At 44.2% G+C, this 19333-nt stretch overlaps 1 protein-coding gene across 2 annotated transcripts in view; it reads left to right on the top strand.

Moving 5' to 3' along the window:
• Window positions 1–1191: 1191 nt before the first annotated feature.
• The window catches only part of ASS1 (argininosuccinate synthase 1), a 230497-nt gene continuing 212355 nt past the window's right edge, over window positions 1192–19333 (top strand). The window contains exons 1-2 of one of the 2 annotated variants that reach the window (XM_029612119.1): window positions 1192–1268; window positions 5848–5919. The gene's annotated coding sequence lies outside the window, so the exon portion shown is untranslated. The remainder of the gene's footprint in view (window positions 1269–5847; window positions 5920–19333) is intronic. The other variant, XM_029612120.1, reaches the window with a different exon arrangement.

Genomic DNA, 19333 nt, shown 5'->3' on the forward strand with positions numbered 1-19333 from the left:
GCCTTTGGGCAGGCGTTAATTTTTTAAAGTAAAATGTGCGGCTTCGCTGCACATTTTGCTTTCTGGATCGCGCAGGAATAACTAATAGGGCCATCAACATGCATTTGCATGTTGCGGGCGCTATTAGTTACGGGGGGTTGGCCGTGCGTTTTCGACACGCCATTACCCCTTACTGCATAAAGGGTAAAGCTAGCGCATCGAAAACACGCAGCCAAACCCAGGCTACCAGTGCACTCCACCGGAGCTCACTGTACTGTATTGGCCTGTAAGACAGGAGAAGAGAGTAGAGAAAACAGCAGAGGCTGCGATTGCTAAATGTCTGTGGCTCGACCCATTAGTGAAGAGGAGGCATTGAGAGATTAAGCCAGCCGTGCCTGGGATCATATTTTGACAGCTCCCATCCATTCAAAAGAGGAGAGAGATCTGGCAGGACAGACGGCTGGAGTGCTTTGGCTTAGCTGCCACTGTTGAATACCAGGTCTTCCTTAAAACTAGGCGGGCAGCACCCAGAGGTTTCTGGGATTTTGAGACCCCTCCAAATTTTGGCGCCTTAGGCAACCACCTAATTCGCCTAATGGAACACCAGCCTTGATTGAGGTTAAAAATATGCTGAAGCTGTCTGTTAACCACAAATGTACCTTGAATTTCATCCTTCAGTGCCAAAGGATGAAATGAAGAGTCATGAAGAGGATGGGAGAAAATTCAGGACAATGACTAGAGAAATAAAACCAGCAGCAGTTATTTGCATGTTTTGTGCATGTCTGTCTTTTTCTGTATATACGTACATATTTCTATACATATATAAGTAACCGCACCAGTTTACAGCTACTTATGTGAATGAACTGCCAGAGCCGACTCCATGAAACGGGCACATCTGTTCATTTCAAAAGTCACTGAAATGTTCCTCCATTGAGCAGGATCCATGTGCATTTCTGCCACGTCTCCCTTTGTTTCCTACTCTTCTTCTGTGTCTGCACTGCCTGCGCCGCGAGGCCTGGTGAGCCACACAACATTTTTGATAATGTTAGTGTTCCTTGGGCTTGCAAATGCACCTTGGGACACGAACCACCGCACTCCTACAGCGGCATTGCAACAGCACTCGCGTATCTCACAACTGCACAGGAATCCCACCTCCCTGCCGCCCTCACGTGCTCCCGGGCTAAAGTCGCGGCCCACTCCTGACTCCGCCCCCCTGCTTCCGACCTCGCGCTCTGTATAAGGCGAAGTTCGCGAGCCAGCCCGCTGACATCGGAGGCGCGAGGCAGCGGGTGAGAAGGGGAAGTGGAAGGGGAAGTGGAAGGGTGCCGTCATTGGTTCTACTGGAGAGCTTTCCCTCGGTATCTGCCCAGGCACGGCGGTGGCACTGGCTCGCCTCTCGCCCGCGCTACCTGTGGTGGGGAGGCTTGCATCGGGCTGGGGCAGTGCTTTTCCTGCTGAAAATAGAGAAGTGGGGAGGGAAGATAGAGGAGGAAGAGCAGGGCTGGCGCTCTCCAGCCCCAGCAGTGCCTGAATTCGTCTCCTTCCTATCACTGCGTGAATCCCCCTGCCCCGCCTTCCGTGTAGGCTATATTTCTGCAAAACAGGTTAAATTGTCATGCCGATAAAGTTATTTGAATGTTGACTCACATCGGTTGGAGGGGGGATGTCCTACTTAATCCACCTTTACCCACCCTTATATTTTTAAATCTGCATTCAGGAAGCATTATAACAGAACAAGCTTTAATCTCCTGGAGTGATTCTCCAACAGGAAGCCCTCACCAACTGCCCCATTGCCTCTCTGTCCTAGGACAGGTGCACAGACAGGGGATCGGCCCCCTTTTACATCGCAGAATCTCTTATCGTCGTTACCATCCAGTCACAGGTTTTCAAAAAGTGGAAACCAGAATAGTGTGGGATTTCAAAATATATTTCCAAATCTGGAGATGGGCAATTAAAAATTAACTGATCCACAGTCTGCCTGTAATTCTTAGTTCCAAAATAATTTTGGATTTTAGATTGCTGTCCTCCAAATCTGGAAACGTTCTCTTGGTTTTTTTTTTTTTGTTTGTTTTGGCTTTTTCATATTCATTGCTTCATTTCTGCTTCTTTCCATAAGCTTTGGGTGTTGCCGGGTTTCAAAGGTCTTCCTGAAAACTCTTTCCATATTCAAGATCCTTGCGTTTTTCAGATGTTGAAGGGGAAGCCACTTTTTTCTTTTCTTTTTTTTCTCCCCTTTCCTATTGCTTTCCTTTTTCCCTTCTGTTCATTCCTTGGCGATCCCTGTGAAATAGGTGGGGGACACAAGGACCCACTGGAACAGACCATCTCTAATGTTGGAATAAGATCCCAGGAAACCGAGGGAACACCTCTCCCATCCTGAGTAGACTTGATTTTCTGTTCCTGTACAAAAGTAATCTGCCCGTTTTAGAGTTGCCTGCTTTGTAATGCGAGCTGCATGCAGGCAGGCAGAGTCTGATTCACTGCGTGATTGCACAAATGTGCAGATATTGAATTATGTACTAGCCTGCTTTCTATCACAGGTCAGAGGAAGAGGAAATGATGCTGACACTGCTCTGTACAGTTAGCAATAATCCTTCTACTTCATGCTAGAAAAATGGATGCATGCGCTTCTTTAGTATCTAGATTCGTGCTTACTTCGGTCCTAACAAATTTTCAGTCCTGCTCTAGCACATTGTCCCCTGGATAGAACTGTGAAACGTACAAAATTGCCTCCTGGCACTGCTGTGCTAATTGGCATTATGAAATCGTTGCTTCCTGCCCAGTCTGTGATTAAACTAATAGGTACTCAGCACATAGCCCTGCAGTAATCCAAGGACCACTGTTAACTTTAAAACTGATTGGACTATGTTGCCCCTAAACTTCTGAGGGAGTAGCAAATTGACATGATTAGCAGGTAATTATACAAATCCTAGAAACCAGAATATATTAAGTTTCATAGAGGTTTTTGGTTCCTACATTGCTAATAGAGCTATAGAAATGATGACTAGTAGAAGAAGAGCTGAATCATGGATTGTCAGAGGGATTTCCTCTACTCTCATCCCTGGCATTAGCTGATGCATTGTCAGCGTGTTTATTTATAAATGGTGTCCCTCTTCCCAGTGCAGCTGCAGAGCAGTGCCCCTTATTTCCTTGTGATGAATTGTGCTTCTAACCTTTGCTGAGGGTGACAGAAAGAAGCAAAAAGAATCCTGTGATAAATTTCTTTAAAGCCTGATCCAAGCCCAGAGAATCCCTAGTTGTGAAGAAGCAAAAGGAAAGTGAGATTGACTGGGGTCTACAGCACTGCACCAGGAGACAAACTGGTTAGACTAGTTGAGTCTTGTCTGCAGTCACATTCTTAGCTATCTTTGCACTAATTGTTGCGCTGGAGGTGGACCCTAGGGCTGAGATGGGGTTGACACAACCCGCAGGCGAGGGCCTTTGGGTTCCCACCGTCAGCAGGTGGAGTGGGCTGAAGCTAGAGGCCACTGGAGCCTCACCTATACCAGCCCACGTTCCCCTCGGGTTGAGCCTTTGGGTGCCGGGGCCAGCAGGACTTATGCGGGCCTCACGGTTAGCTGGAGGTAAGAGGTGATTCAGCCCAGAGGCAGCAACTAGTATAGGTATCAGTCTGTACTACACGAGGCAGAGTCCCGGAGACCCGGGCGCCAATAGGAACACAGTTTGACAGAAGGTGCCCGAGCAAGAGCAGGCCGAAGCCTGAATGTACCACGCCCAGAACAAAGGCTGAAGAGACATCTCTAAGCAAGTTGGGATCAGGGCTGGCAGCAGTCTGGAAGCAGTGGCAAGCAAGGCTGAGATCTAGATGAGGAGAGAGTCAACAGGATGGTCAGGTGAAGCAGAAGTCCAGGGCTGGAGAGAGGCAATGGAGTAGTCAGGCAATGCAGAGGTCCGGGGCTGGAGAGAGGCAGGCGTGATCAAGCGATGCAGAGGTCAAAGTCCGAAGAAGCAATCCAAAGGTAGAAGGATTCAGGAACTCGAAGAATCGCCAGGAGGCAATAGGGAATGAGAGAACCTATTGCAAAGGCAAGCTCTGACTGCCAGAGCTTACCTTAAGTAGATCCTGGTGGATGACGTCACAAGGACGGGCCGGCAGCCTCAGTGTGCCGCAGCCCCTTTAAATCTAGCTAGGGAGTGGGCACACGCGCCTAGAGACCCCGGAAGGAGGAAGCAGCCAGTGGCGATGTGTCTGCCGCGAGGCAGGGCCGTGAAGAGAACATTAACGGCATCTCCATCGCGCCATGATTTCCAGGACTGCCGAGAGGGGGGGCAACGTAGGAGGCGCTCCTTCCGCATCGTGGAGAGGCCCTCGCTTGCTCCTGAGACGGCGGCAGGAGGTGAGGAAGGCCGGCCACGGAACCCGACGTAACACTACATAAGAACATAAGAAAATGCCATACTGGGTCAGACCAAGGGTCCATCAAGCCCAGCATCCTGTTTCCAACAGTGGCCAATCCAGGCCATAAGAACCTGGCAAGTACCCAAAAACTAAGTCTATTCCATGTTACCATTGCTAATGGCAGTGGCTATTCTCTAAGTGAACTTAATAGCAGGTAATGGACTTCTTCTCCAAGAACTTATCCAATCCTTTTTTAAACACAGCTATACTAACTGCACTAAACACATCCTCTGGCAACAAATTCCAGAGTTTAATTGTGCGTTGAGTAAAAAAGAACTTTCTCTGATTAGTTTTAAATGTGTCCCATGCTAACTTCATGGAGTGCCCCCTAGTCTTTCTACTATCCGAAAGAGTAAATAACCGATTCACATCTACCCGTTCTAGACCTCTCATGATTTTAAACATCTCTATCATATCCCCCCCTCAGTCGTCTCTTCTCTACTAATCACTAATTACCTTTGTTCTCTTATATTTTTTCATTTTTCTATTCCTGGATTCTGTTTCTTATTTTCAGTTGGGAAACAGAAGATCTTAGCAGAAAAGGACCACTAGGTCCATCCAGATCAAGACTACTTGATCTGTAGTCTTCTCCTTTCCTCCACCTCCAAGGTCCCTTTGAGTCTATCCCATACATGCTTGAGTTATGCCATTGTTTTGGCTCCTATAACCTCTATTGGAATTTTTTTCCAAATTTCACTACATGCTCAATGAAAAAGCATTTTCTCACATTCTTTCTGAGTCTCCCTCCCTTCAGCTTCATATTTATTTTATTTATTTATTTATTTTAACTTCTTTTACTATACCGACACTCAAGACCAGGTCTTATCGTACCGGTTTACATTAGAACAAGGGGAAAAATCAATTAACGTATAAGTGGAAAAGAGAAGAGAATAAGGTAAGGTCAAGAGAATAAGGTAAGGTAGGTAAGGTCATATGATGACCTTGACCTACCTTATTGAAGCCTGCTAGACATTTGAATGTTTAAATCATTCCCTTTCCTTTTTCAATATGGAAAGTATATTTTTATCCTTCCCTGTCTCTCTGTATGGCTTATAGTGCTGTCCATGCACCGTTTTGGTTGCCTCCCTATGAACTGCCTACAACTTGTCGATGTCCTTTTGTAGATGCGGTATCCAGAACTGAACACAGTTCCTTCCCTCATTTTCATGTTTCTTCTTGGATTGTTGAGGGCTATAAGTAGAGTTAAACTCTTTAGAATCTGCACATTACTGCAGATGACCCTGCCCTAGACCTTCTGCTCTGACTCCATCATGGGGCCTTCCCTCTCACGCACTCTGTGCATGACTTGGGTTGTCATGTGCTTTGCAGCAGTGTAGTTATGACATTGTATGTTTTGTGTCTGTAGAGTAATCCTGTTGCATGTTTGAGGTTAAGTAGTAATAATGTTGCATGCTTTGCAATAACAAGACATGTTTATATCATTGCAGAGCAAATCACTTGGCATTGGATTTCCCAGGATTCCTTACTGTCTGTGCAAGAACCACATTGGCAATTAAAAGGTATGCTTGAGATGTATTCTCTCCGCTCCTCCTAAACAGTTTTCCAAAACATCTCTGCTGTCAATCCCGGTCTTTTCTCCTCCTAAAACAGGACACCCAGAATTTTTAGAAGTGTAAAGCTCCAATTAAATCACAAATGACAGAAGTTTATAGTGTGCCTTCTGGTATGGTATTTGGAAGAATATTTACAATTGAGGGGTCTAGAAATTTTGGAGTTTCAACCAGTAAATTAAATACATCTCATGTGATGAGAGGTACACGCTTTAGAAGGCATTGAAGTAATCTGCATGGAGTCAGGATTGCAACCCTAAACAGCAGTAGTAAAACAGCATCCGGCTTCTAAGAAGGCTAAGGTAACCTGCATGGAGGAACTATTACTGAAAGCCAAACTTCAGTGAGCATGGGGAAGCTGGATTTATTTTATTTTTATCTATTTATTACAACAGTCTTGGTGATGCAGGACCCCAGGGGCAGGCAGAGCTCCAGAGTTTCAATGCATGGATGAGACGATGGTGCAAGGAAGAGGGCTTTAGATGTGTTAGGAACTGGGAAACATTCTGGGGAAGGGGGAGCCTCTTCTGACAGGATGGACTCCACCTTAACCAAAGTAGAACTAGGCTACTGGCACTAATTTTGAAAAACTAGACCATGGACAAAAGCTGACAGTTGCTCAGAAGTGCATGGTTCAGAGCGAGAATCTTCCAAAGATTCTTGCAAAACGGTATTTAGAATATCCCAGTAGAGAGGTTGTGGTTAAGGCTGAAGTAGCCCAGATGGATATAGACAAAGAGCACACATATGTGAATGACTCTAAACTGCTTGTTTAATTTGCTAATAAGCAGGTTGTGAATAGAAAGAAAAATGAAAGTAAAAATAAAAAACATACTTTAAAATGTCTGAATGTGAATGTCAGAAGTCTGAAGAGTAAAACTAGTGAGTTAGAATGTTTGGTATTGTACAAGAATACAGACATTATAGGTATTTCGGAGACATGGTGGAAGGAGAATAACCAGTGGACACTGTGATACCAGGGTATAAATTATATTAGCGTAATAGGGCAGATCAAATTGGTGGAGGGGTGTTACTGTACGTAAAAGGTGGCATTCGACAAATCTTGCAGGAAACAAAATGCACTGTGGAATCCTTATGGATAGAAATTCCATGTGTGACAGGAAAGAGTACAATAGTGCTTGTACACTACTGGCCACCTGGCCAAGATAAAGAAACAGACTGAAATGTCTGAAATTTAAAAAGCAAATACATTTCTCAACACAATAATAATGGGAGATTTCAGTTGCCCCAGAAGTGATTAGGTCAATATCTCATTAGGACATACTAAAGAGGTTAAGATTCTAGATGCCATAAATGACTGCCTCAAGGAGCAGCTGGTCCTAGATCCGATGAGAAGGACAGTACATTTAGATTTAGTTCTCAGTGGAATATGTAACCTGGTGCAAGGAGTTACTGTGGTGGGGCCGCTAATCAATAGTGATCATAATGCAATCAAATTTGACATAATCACTGCAGGGAGGACATTACCTAGAAACATAGAAATGATGGCAGAAAAGGACCAAATGATCCACCCAGTCTGCCCAGCAAGGTAATGATAGCATCTGCCGTGCTGTGCAGATTACCCCTTGCTTATCAGACCGTAAAAGTCAGGGCCCTCACTGGATGATGTTTGAATCCAAGTTCCCTTAACCCTTGTCATGGAAGCAGAGAGCAATGTTGGAGTTGCATCAAAAGTATCAGGCTACTGAAGTAGCTTCTGCAGTAGCGTATAACTTTATAAAGGGTGACTATGTTTGAATGAGAAAATTAGAAAAAATAAAAGACTCATTTGCCTAGGTTAAAAGTTTGCATGCAGCGTGGACATTGTTTAAAATTATAATTTTGTAAATCCAGATAAAATGTATTCTGTGCATTAAAAATATCAAAGGAAGATTAAACAACTGCCAGCATAGCTTAAGGTTAAGGAAAAGAAGGCAGTTATAGCTAAAAGGGCATTGTTCAAAAAATGGAACACAGACTGTAACACAGTGGGGTAGATTTTCAAAGGGGTACGCGCATAAGATACGCGTGTACCCCCCGAAAACCTATCCCGGGGCTTGCAAAAAGGGGTGGTCGGGGGCGTGGCCAGGGGGCGTGGTTTGGGATCGGGGGCATGTCCGGGGGCGTGTGGGCGGTCCAGGGGCGTGGCCGAGTGCCCCAACACAGCAGCCTGTGTCGGGGCCTGCTGCACCGGCGCGCCGTAAGTTACTACTGCCCGGAGGCAGTAGTAACTTTTCCGATAAAGGTAGGGGGGGGTCTAGATAGGGCCGGGGGGGTGGGTTAGGTAGGGGAAGGGAAGGGAATGTGCGGGGGGGGTGTAGAAAGAAAGTTCCCTCCGAGGCCGCTCTGATTTCGGAGCGGCCTCGGAGGGAACGGGCAGCGCGCGCAGGGCTCGGCGCGCGCAAGTTGCACAAATGTGCACCCCCTTGCGCATGCCGACCCCGGATTTTATAAGATACACGCGACTACGCGTGTATCTTATAAAATCTGGTGTACTTTTGTTCGCGCCAGTGGCGCGAACAAAAGTACACACGCGCGTATGTTTTTAAAATCTACCTCAGCGTGAACAATCTTTGGCTTGCTGGGGGACAGAGACGACTGGACTCCAGCTATTCTTTTACAGACTTGTATTATTTATAGGCAAAAATTAAACCACCAAGAGCCTGCTTACATCAGCAGTGCTTGAAATAAAAGTTCAGCAGCAATATACGTGCAGTATTTCCTGCTTCCTTGTCTAGTCTGGGGCCTCCTGGTGTTATCCTTCTGCTAGGTGAAATGCCCTGGGACCAGGATTCCTTTGCTGTGTGTGGCTCAAGGTGGGCCAGACCAGATCCCTGAGGCTTGTTCCTTAAGATGTTCTGAAGCTCCCTATTATACTTTGTTACACAGACCCAAATGAAGAAAATAGGCAAGAGCACTATTTTCTGGCAAGTTAGATATAAAATAGTAGTAGTAAGACAGACTAAGAAATAATTTGAGAAGAAGCTTGCCAGTGAGGTAAAAACTAATAACAATTTTTTCAAGTACATTCAAAAAATAAAAAGCCTGCAAAGGAGTCATTTGGGCTGCTGGATGACTAAGGGGCAGAGAGGGTGTTCAGGGAGGACAAGGAAATAGCAGAAAAACAGAATGAATTCTTTGTCTCAGTCTTTACTGAGGAGGATGGTTGGGAACATATCCATGCCTATAACATTCTTTAAAGGTGGCGATTTTGAGCAACTAATCAAATATCTGTTACAGTGGAGGGTGTCATAGATCAAATTGACAAACTAAAGATTAACAATCACCAGAACTGGATGGCATCCACCCCAGAGATCTAAAAGTACTAAAACATGAAGTGATCCATATTCAAAAGCATTTAGCTGGATAACTCAGCAGTTATCCAGCTAAGTGGAGATTTGGAAATTTATCTGGCTTAAGTCTAGCTGGATAATAATCAGCCAGCTAGAATTTAGCTGGATAAATTAGGGGCATTCTAGTGGTGTAACTGGGAGGAGTTGAGTTAACCGGATAACTTATCCAACTAACTCTGGTTGGCTCGTAGGGCTGTCCTAAAGTTAGCTAGATAAACTTATCTGGCTATCTTTAAGATAACCGGATATATTCAGCGGTATGGTTGCACTGATGACGTATATATGGGTTAAGATAGTCGGATACGTTGATCTGGTTAACTAGCTGAACTGCTCAGCAGCTGAATAGGGCTCTCCAAATTGCTAAACTGTTACTAGCAATCCGTAACCATTAATGTAAAACAGCCATAATACCTAAAGACTAGAAGATGCTCAATGTCACACTAATTTTTGAAAAGGGCTCCAGTGGTGATCCAGGAAATATAGACTGGTGAGCCTGGCATCGGTGTCAGCAAAATGGTAGAAGCCATTCTTAAAATAAAATCACTGGCCATATAGATAGACATGACTTAATGGGGAAGAGTCAATATGGTTTTAGTAAAAGGAAGTCTTGTCTTATCAATCTTTTTGATTTCTTGAAGGTATAAATAAATATGTAGATTGTGGGGTAGATTTTATAAAGATGTGCACACGTGTACTTTTGTTCGCGCACCAGGTGTGAACAAGAGTACGCGGGATTTCAATAGGTACGCGCGTAGCTGCGTGTATCCATTAAAATCCAGGGTTGGCGCGCGTAAGGCTGCCCAAAATCTGCAACCTGCACGCACCGAGCTGCGCAACCTGCCTCCGTTCCCTCCGAGGCCGCTCCAAAATTGGAGCGGCCACGGAGGGAACTTTCCTTCGGCCTATCTACACCCCCCTACCTTTGTCGCGAAAGTTACACCTGCTCAAGGCAGGCATAACTTGCGCGTGCCGGGCCGGCTGCCGGCGCGCCATGTTCCAGTCCAGGGGCTGATCCAGAGGCTGCGGCCACGCCCCCAGAACACCCCCGGGCCGGAACCGAGTCCGCGGCCCTGCCCCGCCTCCGGATGACGCGCTGGCCGCATCACGCCCCCGATGATGCGCCAGTCGCGACACACCCCCTGACACGCCCCCCCAAGAAAGCCCCGGGACTTACGCGCGTCCCGGGGCTTTGTGCGCGCCGGAAGCCTATGCAAGATAGGCTCGGCGTGCGCAGGGGGGGGTTTGGGGTAGGTTTTCGGGGGTTACGTGCGTAACGTACGCACATAACCCTCTGAAAATCTACCCCAAAGTGTATTTGAATTTTCAGAAGGCATTTGACAAAATCCCCCATGAGAGATTCCACATGAAATAATGAAGTCCTGGGATCGGGGGCAGTGTCCTATTTTGGACTGGTAACTGGTTAAAAAATCAGGAAACGGAGCACCGGAGTAAATGGTCAGTTTTCCAGATGGAGAAAAGTCATTTGTGAAGAACTACAGGAATAGTACTGGGACCTGTGTTGTTTAACATAGCCATAAATGTTCTGGAAAAGGAACAACAGTTGAGGTGATCATATTTGCAGACGACACAAACTTATTCAAAGTCATTAAAACAGCAGCGGATTGCAAGGTACTACAGAGGGACTTTGTGAGACTAGGAGGCTGGGCAACTGAATGGCTGATGATATTTTTTTTTCAATAATATCTTTATTCAATTTTCAGTGAATACAGTTATTTCAAGAACACCAAATAAACAAGTAACATTAACAATCCCCAGGGCCGGTGCAAGAGTATTTGCCGTCCTAGGTGAACCTTTGGTAATGCACCCCTTCCCCATCTTACCTATTGGTGGCAGCTCCAGCACAGTACTCCCTCCTACCGGTGGCAGTGGCTCCAGCACGACGCCTCCTTCTTTGGTAGTATTAGGTCTTGTACAGCATCTCTCTATGCTAGCACTGGCAGGACTGCCTAGTTTTCCTAATGGAAGCACCAGCCCTGACAATCTCCCATCAGATCACTAGCAAGAAAAACAAGAAAACTCCCTCAGTAATCTGACAGAACCCCAACAATAAGCAGTCACGAAATATTCCTAACACAGCCTCAGATAGTCTATAACCAGACCCCATTTGATCTTATGTAAACCTTTCTTGAATGGTCCAGGGTAATGAATGAATATAAGTGCCCCACACTTGCATAAACATTTTGTGTGAACCAGGCAGTTTAATATAAACTGTTTTATACTCTAAACACATAGAAGCTAATATTTAGCATAAATTAGCTGGATAAATAGGGAGTTATCTGGCTAAGTAGATAGCCAGATATCTTGAGGGTGGGCAACAGGCAGATCGAAGCAGGGCAACATATCCAGTTATTTTATTTATTTATTTATTTATTTGGTGCTTTTCTATACCGGCTTTCATGATACAATCATATCATGCCGGTTTACATGGAACAGGGGTACAATGAACCTTAAATATTAACATAGCGAAGAGAAGCAGACGTTACAATAAAACAGGGGTGCTGGAACTGGGGAAGGAAAGACAAAGCAAAAGTAACTCAACGGTAAGAAGAGTAATTATTTACATTGTGTTGAATGTATAGTAATGGTTGCTATGGTGAATCAGTGAGTTTCGGGAAAGGCTTGTTTAAATAACCAAGTCTTAAGCCTTTTTCTAAATGTCAATAGCCATGGTTCTTGTCTGAGATTGGGGGAAATAGCATTCCATATGGTAGGTCCTGCAGTAGAGAAAGCCTGTTCTCTAGATGCTAGATGGAGTGTGGATTTGGTTGGGGGGGCGTGCAGGGAACCTCTGTAGGCTTCTCTGACAGGACAAGATGAGGTGTGTAGTTTGAGTGGGAATTGAAGGTTGAGAGGGGTTTGGTTATGGATGGTTTTGTGGATGATGGTGAGGGATTTGTGTAGAATTCTGAAACGTATTGGTAGCCAATGTAGATTTTTTAGAATGGGAGAAATGTGGTCTCTTCTGCCAGAGTTTGTCAGGATTCTGGCCGCCGCGTTTTGAAGCAATTGAAGAGGTTTGATTGAAGAGGTGGGGAGACCTAGCAAAATGGAGTTGCAGTAGTCTATCTTGGAGAATATTACGGCTTGGAGGATGGTTCTGAAGTCTTGAAGGTGAAGAAGTGGTTTAATTCTTTTTAGTACCTGCAGTTTATAGAAGCAGTCTTTGGTTGTGTGGTTGATGAATGTTTATAAATTCAGACGGTTATCAATTAATACTCCCAGGTATCTTGCTTGGGTGACGAAGGTATTGGTGAATGACTTTTGAAGAGTATTGTTGTCGTCTGGGGAAATGAGGAGGAGTTCAGTCTTAGCTGAATTGAGTATTAGGTTTAGGTTAGAGAGGAGGAGGGTGATCTCTCGGAGGCAAGTTTCCCAGTGTTTGAGTGTTTTTGTAATGGATTCTGTAATGGGGATCAAGATTTGAACATCGTCGGCGTATAGGAAGTGTTTTAGATTAAGGTTAGTTAGCAGTTGGCACAGGGGAAGGAGGTATATAAGTGCCTTTATTTACCCTTATCTGGTTAAGTTAACCAAATAATGTAGACCTGCTCAATAGCAGGTCTAAAGGCATCCGAATATAATGTATCCAGCTAACCAGAACTTATCCGGTTATATTCAGCAGCATAGCCATGCCACTGAATATCCTTTCTAAGTTAGCTGGATAAGTTATATCTGAATAACTTAGATAACTGGATATCTTTGAATATTTGGCCCAATAATTCCAACATTTCTACTTTCCAGAAGGCAACCATTGGAGTCTTAGCAGCTAATCATGTAGTTAATATACATCACTTGGTTGGTAAACAATATTTAAATACAAATAAAATGTACTCTGGCTGTGGCCCTCCAATTCCAAGACTAGGCCTAAAATGCATAAGACGAGATGGGGAGCATACAACAGAGCAAATATCTTGCCGGAACTGACTAATAGGAGCACATTCCCACAGATCATGATTGAGAGAAGTGTGATCTGCCTGGCACATTATACAGCACACTGATGTTGACATCCCAGCTCTGAATGCTCTCTGGAAGGAAAAAAATCATTCTGTGCAAGATTCTATACTGCAGCTCATGCAACAGGACCCATTAAGTACTTTTATAAATTCAGGTTATGCATAAAAACACATCGTCCTCTAAAATGTTCCTAATAATCATCTCGCTCCATATAGTGGTAGGATCTCATAGCCCTGAATAAGCCATAAGAGTGGAGAAATTTATATAGGTCGATAATGAGAATTTACCTGCTTTAAACAAATGCCTTGTTCTTTGGAACACACCTGATGTGAAATTATCTACTTCCAATTTAAAAGTAATAGATATATAACTCTTAATTTGAGTGTAGAATAAACAAAATAATCAAAAGGGGTAAATCTGGTTAGTTTGAAGATCAACAAAGTCATAAATAGTCTGAAAGCCCAGACATTTACCCCCCCCCACCAACCTGTTACAGACATTGTACATGACCCCCTGCAATCCCAGAGGAAACCAGACACTTTCTTCACAATTTCCAAGGTATATTGCATAGATATGACTAAAATTGAATTTGTCAAATTAGCAGGTAGTTGCCTAGGTTCCACAAGCATAATACACCTAAGATCAAATGGGGCCAACATCTTCTTCTCCAGTTGTAAGTCAGTAAAATGGCTGTTATCCTAAAGCCAATTTCCAAGCAATCTTGTGAGACTAGTTATATTACACAATTTAAAATTAGGAAAATGTAAACCTCCTTCCTCCTTTGGATTGATAGTTTTGTGACCTTTAATCTTGTGCTCTTTCCCTTCCATATGAAGGTAGAACAGTTAGAATTCAGCAAACAACAATCTTTACTTCTCAACCTTAAGGGTAGCATTTGCATAGCATAATAATTTGGGTAATAAAGTCATCCTAAGTAAAGCTATTCTACCGGATATAGAGATAGGGTAATGTATTGAGCTCATCAGTTTACTTTTAAATTCCTGAAACAGGGCAGGTATATTCATACTATTCAGATCAATATGTACCTTTACTCCAAGATATTTAACATGCTTTCCCACTTACTTCCGTCTAAAATGGCCCAAACTCCCTCTCAGGGAACCCTCCCAATATCTGTTGCTTCCGATTAATCTAAATTTATTTTATATTGAAATCTTTTTATTAACAACAATGCACAACATAATCACATTAGGCTTAAAACATACGATACATACCACATGCTCATACAACTCTTACCAATATTCATCATAACTATGGAACCAAGCCCAATTATCCCCCCCCCAGTCCCCTCCCTCCACTCCAATCCCCCCTCTACCCCCTCCCCCCCTCTGCTGAGAGGACATGAACATACACTACCAAACATATATTAGTAATCAATATAGTTTAGTATGCGACTCTGCACTCTGTGCGGCAGGGACTGTATATAAGGCATCCAATGTCCGCTTTTTAAGCCAAAAAGAATAAGACTCTTTACACGAGAGTAGTTCCATAATTAGTAAATTGTAGATACTGTTATGCCACTGGGTCAAAGCAGACATACCTTGAAGTCTCCAGACGCGTAGAATAGCCATAACTGCTAGAATAAAAATGTTATTAATCCACAATTTTTGTTTCATGTTCCCCAAAAAAGATGAAAGAAATATACCAGATAATGCTGTTTGAGGAAGAAGAGGTATGTAGGTGGTCAGCATACTGTTTGTATGAGCATGTGGTTGTTTGCTGAACATCTGAACACAAACACAGTCCCATAGAGAATGTTTGGGATGAGCAATTCCCTGGTTACACTCTGTAAATTTAGCTAGACAAGCCTGATATGGTGAAATATAAAGTCTATACAGAATGTTATATCGAGTTTCTCTCATTTGAACATTGCAGGATATGGTGCGAACAGCAGAAAAGCTAGCAACATAGGCTGATAATGGAAATTGGGTCCGGAATTCCTGCTGCCATTTAACCCATGCAGTGTCCAGGGACCCATTATTAAACTTATTTGCCATAGCCTTATAGAAAAAAGATATAGAGTGTCGGCTAGGCTCCTGCACATCAAATTGGAATTGTGAAGGTCTGTGGCATTAAGAGTCTGTGCACAATGACGAATTTGATAGTAAGGGAAAAAAATCCTTCATGGATAGGTTAAACCCCGCACACAGGTCGGGAAAGGGAAAAATACACCCATTGGTTTTAAATAATTGCACAATGAATATTAACCCCTTCAGGTCCCATGCTTGGAAATAAGACGGACCAGGACCCGGAGGGAAGACCACGCTCCCTTGAATAGGCAAAAAAGGAGATGAGCATGAATGTAAGAAGGAGCGGGACATAAGCCACCTCCACGTTTTTCGAAGGGTGGGGGCAACAAAAATTGCAGATTGCACATATTGAGTGGTGAGAGAATAACGAACCTGGAGTGTACGCCTGAGGGAAATAGGGGAAGTCAGGTTTGCTTCCAAATCAGTGTCAGAATAGTAATTCATATACATAATCCAGTCTCCAATGTGCCCAAGGTGAATCGCATGATGGTACATCTGCAAATCGGGTGAGCCAAAGCCTCCTTTATTGAGAGGTTTTATTAGGACCTTCAATGCCAGTCTGGTTTTCTTACCCCCCCCCCCCCAAAGAAAATTTCTAAATGACCCATGCAACCTCTTAAGAGTGTCTAAATTTATTTTAAAGTCAGAGAATCATTCATAAAAATATGAAAGATGCTCTGTAAATACACTTTGGCCTGGGATAAATAAGTAAAGCAAAATGTCATCCACAAAAAGCCAAAACTTCATAACAGGGCCTCCCCATTCATACTGCCTTTCTGTATAATGGAGTTCACCTTATGTACGAGTGGTTCTAGAGACAAAATAAACAAGAGTGGTGACAAAAGACACCCTTACCGAGTACCTCTGTAAAGCTGAAATGGGGAAGAGACAGTACCAGTCGTCCAAATTCTAGCACCCAGGTTAGTATACGGTACTTTAAAGTATTGTAACGTTTATTCCTGGAAGCCAAACCTACATAAAGTGTCATCTGAAAAGACCCATGAAACCCTATTGAATGCTTTCTCCATATCAAATCCAATAAGGATAGGGTCTACAAGGCCTGTGGATATGTATGCTAGAGATCCTACCCCATACACTCACTTCTGGAACTGAACTTTAACCTTGATACAGAGAGCAATGAGGTTGTCCAGGCCTGGTGGTACCTCTCTTCCAGCAAGCTCTTCCTTAATGTGCTCTGTCAGTAAGGCCTTGCCAAAAAATGGCCATCACGTTCTCTTGATTCCATTGGAGACCAGATGTGAGGGTTCAAAGTGGATGGCATACTCGCCAACTGTCTTGCTACCCTGCTTCAGGTGAAGTAGTTCTGCAGATGAGGAGGGTCCAGGCTCATCAACAATTCTTTGGGGCTGTGTCAGGAATTTGCCTAGGTTCCCCGTGAGGGGTTTGTTTCTTTCCCAGAGGGGAAACGCCCAGGTTAGGGTGGGACCGGCTAGCAGGGATAGGATGAAAGTTACCTTTGCCAGTCTGATGGGACGTTTGCCACTTGAGGCTCAAAGTACATCAGGCATTGGTTAATGAAGCTTTGGCAGAGTCTCCATTCTGCCTGGATGGCAGAGCCAGGTGTGGCATAGGCATAGCTGTATGAGGTGGAGCAGGCAACTGCAGAACTGGAGGTGCTGGTGCAGGCATCTAAGACTGCTTTGCATCCTTATGCACCGCCAGACCCTGCAGTAAATCTGCCATCTGGTTTAGCTGCTTCTGTTGTTGCTGTACCCAGTGAGCCAGACCGGAGATAGCCTGAGATGAGGGTGTGTCCGCCAAACTCATGGCCTCGGCAATCTGTCATAGGAAGAATCAGCTGGGCCCACACTGACGCAGGCAGACAAGCTTGAGCAGGGACTGAACTAGGTATCACCTATACCAGCCTCTTCCCCCTGCAGGTTGAGCCATTGGGTTCTGAGGCCGGCAGGACTTAGGCAATGGTCCAACAGGAGAGCGGTCAGGTGGAGTCAGATCACAGCATTGGTCAGGGCAGGCTGCAGTCAGGCAGAGTCAGGGTCAGGACAGAGGGCAGTCTTGCAGAGTCAGTATCCGAGCAGAGGTCAGGGCAGGCAGCAATCAAGCAGAAACAGTATCCAAGCAGAGGTGAAGCACAAGAGAACAGTCAAGAGGGGAGCAGGAGGCAGGAGCAGGATGAGGTGTGGAACAAGGCAAAGGCAGGATGAGGTGTGGAACAAGGTAAAGGCAGGAGCAGGACAGGATGCTTGCAACTCGCACTGCAGGCAGGAAGCATGGTAGGAGACCTGTTGCTGAGACGCTGGTATGTGGGAGCACTGGGGTTTAAGTGGCCCGCTGGCAGTGATGTCATCTTCTGGGGCTGCGGCCAGATTACCACTGCAGCGCCAGTAAGAGGGGAAGAGAGGCGCTTGTGCCTACAGAGCAGCAGTGCCTTGTGGACGTGGCAGTGTCCTGCCGCGATGGCCTGGTTAGATGAGGCTGGCTGCGGGACGGCACTGCAGTTGGTCCATGGTTACATCTCAAACCAGAAATGAACATAGAATCAGATTTTGTTTTAACCAGATTTGTTTGCCTTGTTCCCGAATAAAAATAACTTGTATTTCAGGAAAGTCAGAGAAGACAATGCATTTTATCATTATGTAACTGCTGAGATGTAAAAAATGTTTCCTTCATAACTTTAGCATTCGGACCCAACATTCCTTTCTTATAGGTTTCCAAAGCCTTAGTCAAATCTAATATATCCCTTTCCTTTTCTCATTTTTTTCCCCAATTATGTCTCTTAAAACTGCTTTTACGGTCTCCCAAAAGAATAGGATTATCTCTATGAGCTGCAATATTAGTCTCAAACTCTAGCCATTTTTCCAGTAGAAAATCAGAGAATTTCTTGTTAGTCAACCAAAATGGCATCTGCCATCTCTCATATACTTTGCTCAGAATATGTTTCTCCAGTGAACACGAGACTGGACAATGGTCAGAGATGACCAAGGCTTCAATCTTAGTCTTTATGACTGTAGTGAATAAGTCTTTTGAAATCAATATATAATCAATTCTAGATTTTGAATTGTGAGCTCTGGCTAAATAAGTAAATGTCCTTCACCATTGGATTGAAGATCCTCCAAATATCTAGGAATTGTAATTCATTTCACAAAAAATCCATTCCTTTATTCTTTCCTCCCTGTCAGATACCCTATCCAAATCCGGATCTCAAATACAATTTAAATTGTCCCTCAAAAACATTTAGTGGGCCCTAATCAAGAGATGAGCACAGAAAATTGAGAGAAAAACCCAATAGTCATAACAGTTGGGGGCGTATATTAAGGCCAGAGCTGTAACCTCTCCAAATAGCATTCTCTGAACCAATATATCAGTTTATCCCTCTAGAATGAAATGTTTTTATGCATTAAGATTACAACCCATCATCTTATGAAGTGTCTTGAGCTGCAAAAACCTCAGCCACCCATCTTTTATGAAGTTTTTTATGCTCTTTCTCAAGCATATGAGTCTCCTGCAAAAATGCTATATTACCTTAAAACCTGTTCAAATAGGATAGGGCCTTCTCCCGTTTAACAGGGGTACACAACCCTGCTACATTACAAGTAATGTAATTAACCTGAGTCTCTATCCCATACCTCCGAGACAAAAACTAACAAGTTGGACATAGCTATAAACCCCTGAGACCCACCTAGTCCCAGCACAGCAATGGGCTCCAGAAATACAAATAATTTCCTTGTTTAGTAGTCCTTCTTGGGAGTAGGCTCCAATTGAACATAAGTGTTCTACTATCTCCTTTCCAATTTTCCCTACTACCCCCCCCTTCCCCAACCCCCATCCTCACCCCTTCCTCCCAACCAAGCAAACATTCCATGAACACAAACCACAACATACTCAGTATATCCCCTGGTTCCACAGAGGCCTGGAGACAACAGGATGTATTCAGGTGCCACCCTCACACACATATATTTACATTTGTAGAACACAATCTACTTAGATGAATAAGAGGAATCTTCA

Source organism: Rhinatrema bivittatum, chromosome 8 (genome assembly GCF_901001135.1).
Source record: "Rhinatrema bivittatum chromosome 8, aRhiBiv1.1, whole genome shotgun sequence".
Lineage (NCBI taxonomy): Eukaryota > Metazoa > Chordata > Amphibia > Gymnophiona > Rhinatrematidae > Rhinatrema > Rhinatrema bivittatum.